Source organism: Aotus nancymaae, unplaced genomic scaffold (assembly GCF_030222135.1).
Source record: "Aotus nancymaae isolate 86718 unplaced genomic scaffold, 86718_ANA_hifiasm-v0.15.2.pri h1tg000102l, whole genome shotgun sequence".
NCBI classification, from domain to species: domain Eukaryota; kingdom Metazoa; phylum Chordata; class Mammalia; order Primates; family Aotidae; genus Aotus; species Aotus nancymaae.
The window spans coordinates 415,692-424,592 of record NW_026988517.1 but is presented as its reverse complement, the minus strand read 5'-3'; the positions used below and the strand labels follow the sequence as shown (position 1 = coordinate 424,592).

The 8,901-nt window shown below is 43.3% G+C and overlaps 1 pseudogene; it reads left to right on the top strand.

The window, feature by feature from the left end:
* The first annotated feature begins 3,687 nt into the window (after positions 1–3,687).
* On the top strand, positions 3,688–5,465 carry LOC135272004 (protein FRG2-like; annotated as a pseudogene).
* The last annotated feature ends 3,436 nt before the right edge of the window (positions 5,466–8,901 follow it).

The following is an 8,901-nucleotide window of genomic DNA, read 5'->3' as shown; positions in this document are numbered from 1 at the left end:
CTTGACCTCGTGATCCACCCACCTCGGCCTCCCAAAGTGCTTGTATTACAGGCTTGAGCCACCGCGCCCAGCCAACTTTGTATTCTTATACATGTTTTATTACAGAAAATTTAAAGTATATACAAAATGATAAAAAAAAGTACAATAGGCTTGTTACCCAGGCTCAACAACAACTAATAAGGTGCCAATTTTGTATTATCTATACTTCAACCCATTTCTCAAGCAGACATTATTCTTTATTTATTTACTTTATTTATTTATTTATTTTGTGTGTGTGTATGTGATATAAGATGTGTGCTCATTGAAGGTAAAATCTTGGCTGAGCACAATTGCTTAAGCCTATGTAATTCCATCACTTTGGAAAGACAAGGCAGGAGGATCATTTGCAGTTAGGAGTTTGAGAACAGCCTGGGCAACATAGTGAGATCACATCTCTACTAATTTTTTTTTTTTTTAAATTAATCTGGCATGATGGTACACGCCTGTAGTTCCAGCTACTTGGGATATTGACATAGCAGGATCCCCCGATCCCTAGAGTTTAAGGCTACAGTGAGTTGTGATTTTGCCACAACACATCAGCCTGGGTAACAAAGTGAGACTGTTTCTAAAAAAAGAGAAATGTTCAATCTTAACTAGGTTTTTACTCATAAACACACCCATATAAACAATCCCTTTTTTTTTTTTTTTTTTTTTTTTTTTTTTTTTTTTGAGACGGAGTTTCGCTCTTGTTACCCAGGCTGGAGTGCAATGGCGCGATCTCGGCTCACCGCAACCTCCGCCTCCTGGGTTCAGGCAATTCTCCTGCCTCAGCCTCCTAAGTAGCTGGGATTACAGGCACGCGCCACCATGCCCAGCTAATTTTTTGTATTAGTAGAGACGGGGTTTCACCATGTTGACCAGGATGGTCTCGATCTCTTGACCTCGTGATCCACCCGCCTCGGCCTCCCAAAGTGCTGGGATAACAATCCCTTTTTTAAGAGAAGTAGTACAAAAATTAAAAATCATTAATGTGAACCCATTTCTAACTCAGACTTTGTCTTTTAATTAGGTTTTTCTTTTTTTTGAGATAAGATGTGCACTCATTGAAAGGTCTAATCTTGGCTGGGTGTGGTGGCTCACATTTGTAACCCCATCACTTTGGGAGCCAGAGCTCAGGAGTTTGAGTCCAGCCTGGACAATATAACAAGACCTAACTGGGGCAACATAGTTAGACCTCATCTCTACAACGATTTTTAAAATTAGTTGGGCATGGTGGTGCACATTTGTAGTCCCAGCTGTTTGGGAGGTTGATGTGGGAGGATCACTGGAGTCTGGGAGGTCAAAGCTGTCACCTGAGTGACAGAGTGAGGTTCTGTCAAAAAAAGGTACAATCTTAACTGTACATGTTTGACATATCAGCACATCCATATAAACAATCCCTCTCTTAAAAATAAAAGTACCCAATTTAACAATTATTGATAAGCATGAGAATTATCTAGAAATTTTTTGTTTGTTTTGATTTGGGTTTTTATTGAAAGGGGACACCTAGAAACATTATTTGAAATCTAGATTTTGATAAAAATAGGTCTGAGTTTTTTTCCCTTTTCGAGATGGAGTTTTGCTCTGTCACCCAGGCTAGAGTGCAGTGGTGTGATCTTGGCTCACCGAAACCTCCTCTTCCCAGGTTCAAGTGATCCTCCTGCCTCAGCCTTCTGAGTAGCTGGGATTACAGACATGCACCACCACATCCAGATTTTTTAATGTATTTTTAGTACAGATTGGGTTTCCTTATGTTGGCCAGGCTGGTCTCAAACTCCCGACCTCAGGTGATCCACCCAACTTGCTTTCGCAAAGTGCTGAGATTATAGGTGTGAGCCACCATTCTTGGCCAGGCCTGAATTTTGCCTGAGAATTTGTCTTTCTAACAAAGTACAGCATATGACAGCTACAAGGTCTCTTATATCTAAAATAAATCGAATTTAATAAATAAAAATTGAATAAATTGACTTAGCTAAGGTTAAAGGACAAATTAAAACACCAATATTATGTGTTATCTGTAGAAGTATATTTTAACAATGACAAACTATTAATAACCAATAAATGTTATAATTTATTAACTAAAATAAACAAAATTCTTATGATATCTATGAAAATGGTTTCTTTCAGTAAAATATTCTCATATCTTGAGAGGGCACTGGTTAGAAACAGCAAAGATTTGGAAGTTGATGTCTCATCAAGTAAGTAGCAGACCTCTCTTCACACCTTTTACAGAGTTAGCTAAAAAGCAGTCATTTACACAAGAGCAGATAATTTTCCTAGCTTTCTATCAAGTTTATATGTTAATGTTCTTACAAAATTTGACTCAATTTTAAAATAAAATTACCTGACAAAGTTTTATATAATATTATATTGTAATCTTTCAAAATGTATTTATAGGTCAAATAAATTTTATATGATATCATATTATAATACATAATGTTACTATGATAAGTTCCATTTGCATTCAGACAATTTCATTAGGCAATGTCTGTCTATCACTAATTTTTTTTTTTTTTGGTTCCACTATTTGCACAGTTGGGAAAACATAGACTCACCCAACACAGTCTCTTCCTCTGTCTTTCTCCTCCTCAGAGAATCAGTTCATCAATCAATCAAATCATTTGGGACTGGAGGCTGAGTACTCCCTAACACAGAATGTTTCATTCCTGAATGCTCTTTTCAGAAGAAAGGGAAGACAAGAAGGTCCTTTTAGGGAACACTTGCTGGGACATAGACTAAGCCATCTATAGTTTGAGGGCTCTGACCGGCAGAGGCAGACTCTGCAGTAGGAAGTGATGAGGCAGCTGTTCTGAACCTGGAGTCACCACATCTTTTCCTGTCTCGCTGAGGCAATTTTGAGAGGCTGCTCTGTAGTGTATCTTGATGGTGGATGTTGGGAAACAATGTGGGCTTTAATGGGATTCAGGTGGTGTCTCCTGTGTGAAAATGGGAGCTGAATGTTCAGAAGGTAGGGTGAGAAAGGCGGCAAGTTTTTCCACCTAGACTTTTTGCTACCTCAGAAATCAGGGGCTGATTAGGTTAGCATAGGCTCTAACCTAATTCAATTTTATTGCATGTAATCTAATTATCTTCCTCATTTTTAAGGTAGGAAAGGCCATTTTATTTGGTATTTAATTATTCTCTGCATTTTCATTTTATCACATTTGTGATAAAATCACAATCAACCAAAATTTGACATTTGTTATTTCAAAGCATTAAAGAAATGATAATATCCAAGTATATAATTTTAACACTATGTATAATAAATTTTCTTTCTGTGCAAAATATATAACGTGTCAATATAAGTATGTCCAATTCTGCATCTTGAATGATGAACAGGATCATAAATACTTGCAATAGGAACTGAGACAGAAATCAGAAGGAATGATTCCCCAATCTTCTGATCCCCATGCTCCTGATTCTTTGTTTTCTTGACACCATGACAGGGTTCTGAAAATGTCTCTCTTTAACTGTGCCTAGGTCCCCAGTAGAACTACAGTAAGAAACTTCTTATTGAGGCTCTAATAAGTAATAGAAAGGAGAAAACTGTTCAGCCAATCAGAGTAAGCCACGCCCAGCGGAGGGAGGTATAAAAGGCAAGTCCAGCCGACTAACCCACGCTCTGCATTTGGACGTTTAAGAGAGAGCACCTTTCACTTGAGCTTCAACATGGGAAGGGGAAATGAAGACTCTGATCTCCACTGCTCCTCTACCCAAAGCTCCACAGTCCAGCCCCATTTCCAACAGATCTCCTTTACAGAAAAGGGCTCAGATGAGAAGAAACCATTCAAAACAAAAGGCAAGACCGTCTCCTCTCAATCCAGTGAGAAGCACATACAAAGGCAAGATAAGCACTGGGGCTGTTTCTATGGAGGCTGGAAGGAGGGCTGGAATCAGGGCTACTCAGCTGAATGTCTTTGGTAGGGTTTTATTTTGAGATTGGGGATGGGAAATGGCTTAGTGCCCTCAGGGGACTTTGAGAAATATGATCATTCATGACACTGGCAGAAGAGCTTCACTTGGAAAACTGTCCACACAAATGTGTCAGAGATAGACTATGGGACTCTGCCTAGGGAGAGGTGAGTTACTTAAACTTTCTTTTGCAGTAGGATCGGAGCCCAATTCAAATGAGAATTCTGAGAAAACCAAGCTGAAAGCCGGAAACAGCTCTGCTAGATCAGGTAAGATTTGACTCTTTCAAGGTGAGAAGGGACAGGGCAGCAACACAGGCTCCCCTGGCAAGGAAACTGGGAGCTCCTTGGCAGCCAGGGCCTTACAGATTTTGGACACTGGAGAACAGAAGAGATCTGGGGTTTGGTGGTAACCTCAGCTCCTGAGTGTCCAGGATGGACTTTGCATTTCAGGTTGTTCAGTTGGAGGCACTTTCTCAAAGTCTCATTGTATCCACAGAACCAGAGTCCAGCTCATGTCAAGGAAACTGCAGGAAAAGAACAATCAGTTCCAAGGAGAACTGCCAAGACAGAGCAGGTAGGATCCTGGTGTTTTTTGCTGTTGGTGATGGTTTTTTTGTTTTGTTTTGTTTTGCCCCAAAGGGCAAATAATCAGAAAACTTTTATACAAGGCTTGAGCAGGAAAGGAGTTACTTAGTGACAAGAAAATTTTTGATATCTTAGCATCCAGAATATATTTGGGGACTCAGAAGGGGTTCAGCCTCACTTTATTCCAGTGGTGATATGGTCAGGAAGGAGTGGGAGAGACAAGTGGGGTTCACCTGAGCACACAGGAGTTTCCAGAAATGAGGGTCTGTGGGAACTGTTCTGACGAGCCTCTCACATGCTTTTTCTGTAGGGAACTGTCCAGAAGAGGAGTGCAGCTTAACAATGAAAAAAAAGTCAAAGTCCTCCACTGCTGTGCACAACAGTGAAATCCAGGAGACCTGTGATGCCCACCATAGGAGACATTTGAGGGCTTGCACTGGACACAGCAAGCGGCACAGGTCTCGGGCACTAGGAGTTCAACCACCGTCACTTCTAAAAAGCTTGGTGACCTCTATGTGAGCTATGTCGGAGGCTATTTATCAAGACCTAGCCCAGGTGTGGGCACAGCTCATCCATTCTCCACTGACCTGGGAGCAGTTCATATGGCTCACTCAGCTCCGGGGGGCTCTGTGTGCTCATGTGCAGACCTTCTATGCCATGGCCACACAGGCAGCTTATGCCTTCCCTGCTGAGGACTGGCTTATCCCAGACACACTGCCTGATCCTGGGGATTCAGCCCTGGATAGAGAAGTCCACTCCTTCCCTGGCCAGGAGATAACTGAGCCTGTCAGTGGATCAGATGAGGCTTTAGCTGCAAGCACCCTGACCCTATTCAGCAGAGGATGCAGCTCTGGGAATGAGAACAAGGGCCTGCTACTTCTCAGATTCTTCCAGATGACCAGCAGTGATGATTTTAGATGCACGGTGTTAATAAATGACAGAACCTGAAGCAGTCACAGGAAAGAAACTTGAACAATATACTCAGAATGGTAAGCCCTGCATTTTGCAGAGGGCTAAGGCTACAGACTGATTTTATACTTCATGTTAGACATTTGGTGCCTTTTGGATATCTGATGACAGTCATGCATTTATATGTAATCAGGAAAATATTAGAATGTAATCATATGATTTGCAGATTTTAGATTGTAGGAAAGTAAATATAAAATTATATGCCTTTTTTTTGAGACAGTGTCTTGCTGTGTTACCCAGGCTGAAGTGCAGTGGCACAATCTTTGCTCACTGCAGCCTTTGTTTCCTAGGTTCAAACAATTGTCATGCCTCAGCCTCCCAAGTTGCTAGGACTAAAGGCATGTATATATATTTTTTCTTGTATTGTTAGTAAAGACAGAGTTTTGGCTAATTTTTTCCCCATATTGTTAGCAGAGACAGATTTTTGTCATGTGGGCCAGGTTGGTCTTCAACACAAGTGATCCACCAGCCTTGGCCTCCCAAAGTGCTGGGATTACAGGCGTGAACTGCCTAACCAAGAAATTGTTCCTCTTTTAATTCAGAAATGGTTGTAGGTTCTCACTCTTCCAGCCTGAACCCATGGAGTACTAATATCCACAAACCAAGAATAGCATTACCTGTGGGAAAATGTCTATACATTTTTACAGTTTGATAAAATTATAGTAAAATTACTATGTAATTGGTTTACATTTAATATTTTTGCATAAAATTTAAGTCAAGATATATTAAACGGTAAATGGCTGTACTTATTTTTTCACCTGCCTCATGTATTTTTATTTTAAACATCCTAAATTTAAATTAAATTGTATTTTACACATTTCAGTTGATTGTACTGCATTACAGAATATGAAGATTTCATAACATACTACAATACAGCATATTTTGTTATATTTTTTACATTTTGTGTAAGTGTATTATTTGTTTGATTGCTTTATAATTTTCATTTAATGTAATAATGAAATAAACATTAATGTTGTTTGGAATTTTAAATTTTAAGATAATTTGTCTCTCTTCCATATGGAATTTGTATTTACCATAGATGTGAAAATGAGAATGTCTTATCTTCAGTTTTGCGTCATCCTAACCCTGACCTCCCCACAGCCCACAGCTTTTGTCATAGTCAGGGAATAGTGTTCTATCACTCCAGTAAATGGGGCCAATTCAATGATAATACACAGATATCAATTGGAGATATAGAGCTTTTGTTCTCCACCAGTGCAATAGAAAAGAATCACAGTAATGTGAGTCATGCAATTTTTGGGTTGACACTGTTTATAAAAGTTATTCTTACACTATGCTGTAGAATAAGCCTGAAATAGATTTATGTCTAATAAACAAATGCACAAACATAAGGTGTCTAAATAACAATGTACACACATTAATGAAAATGAACTTTATTGCTAAAAAAAGTTGGCACACACGATAGTATCATATAATGTTGAAAAAACAGATGGAGAAAGTGACAGAGACAGAGAAAGGCAGGGGTGGAGAGAGAAAAGGACAGAGGGACAGTGGAAAGGAGAAAGGGGGGAGAGAGGAAGAAAGGGTGTCAGGGAGGGAGGGAGGGAGGGAGGAAGGCAGAGAGAAATCCATCCTCAGGCTGTGATGCAGGAGACTTCTCTGGTTTCAATCTCGCTTCTACATGAAAATGAAGGAGACCCACACACCTGGAGTGTGAGACTATTACGGCAAACATGACACCCGTAACCATTGCTGCCTTCCCAGAGAGAGGACCTGAAAAACTGTCTTGGAGGTTCATTTCCACATTCCACACTTCCAGGGTGGTTTCTCCCTGAAAACGTGTGCGAGCCCAGAGAGAGGCTTCCAGTTTCCATGGAGTTCCTGGAGAACCACAGAGAGCCAGCCCCAGAAGCACCCCTTCCCCTTCCTCTCTGACCCCACCTTCACCCACCCCATGGGCCCTGGTCCCTGTGGTTTCTTGCTTCGGAGGCAGGGCTACCTGGGCCCCCTGGGCCTCAGAGTTCATGCATATTCATGAAGAGGGGGAGCTGGTAAGACTTTATAAGAGCCACTGGCAGGGCCAGCCTCCTGGCTGGACCTGTGTGCATTGCAAAGGTGGACTGAGGGGCACGGAAGCCCACCAGCCTCTCTCTACTGGTGTCTGACTGTGAAATTCTGGCCAGGTCTCCCTGCGATGGATCTCCCCATGCCTTCAGACAGCCCTGTCCCCATGGAAACCTGAGGATGGCAAAGAGACTCCTTTGGACCCAGAGCCAAAGGGATGCCTTGCAAAGGTGCTTTGAGTGGAGCCATACCCAGGCAACTCCACCAGAGAACAGCTGGCCGAAGCGATAGGCACTCCGCAGCCCAGGGTCCAGATTTGGTTTCAGAATGAGAGATCAGGCCAGCTGAGGCAGCGGCGGCGGGCCTCTGGTCCCTGACCTGGAAAACACAACGTGGAAGAAGGCCAGCAAATGCGGACTGCAGTCACCCAATCCCAGACTGCCAGGCTTGTCCGAGCTGTTGAGAAAGATCGCTTTCCAGGCATCACCACCAGAAAGGAACTGGCCAGAGAGACCGGCCTTTCAGAGCCCAGGATTTGCACAGCGGGCTTCTGTGAGTCAGGGAGCAAGGGCCATCCCTCTGCTCCAGCCCAGCCAGGCTTTGCAGGCAGAAGAAATCTCCCAACCTCCCCCAGCACTGGGGACTTTTCAGTTCGCTGCCCTGACTCCTCTGGAAGTGGTGTTTGCACCCTAAGACTCCTCAGTGACCTCTGCACCCGAACAGACTTGGGGAACCAGGACCCGCAGCACGGCGGCCTGCTGGGAGCAGGCTTAGTGGGACAACTTGGGTCCACTCAAGCTGAGTCACAGGGCTCCACAGACATCAGGCCAGGCTTCTGGACCAGCCCAAGCAGAGGTCTCATCCCTTTTTCCGCTGTGTTCTTCAGTGGGGTGGGCAGAGACGTCTGTCTGTGAAACGCCAAGCCTGGGCAACAGCCAGGCTTGCTCTCCTTTCCACAGCTCACCTTCTCTGACTTCCCGCTCCACCGTCACTCACCCTGCAGTGTCCCGCCAGCCTACTCACCATCACCGTGGAGCACTTGGCAGCAAAACGTAGACCCTGAGACCCCACACAAACCCGGGTGCAGCCCTTTCCAGGTGGGAGGGAAGGCAGGCAGAGATGAGGAAAGGAATGGAGATGGAGAGGGAGGGAGGGATGGAGAGAGGAAAGGACAGATGAATAGAGGGACCTTTGGAGGGAGAGAGGGAGGAAAATAAAAAGTGGGGACTGAGGGAGGGAAGGAGGAAGAGAGGGAGGGAGAAAGTGAGGAACTGAGGGAGGGAAGAACTGAGAGAGAAAGGGAAGCAAAGAGGGAGGGAGGGAAGGAGGAAGGGAAGGAGGGAGGGAAGGAGAGAAGAAGTGATCCTGCGGACTATTTCCCGAGCTCTGT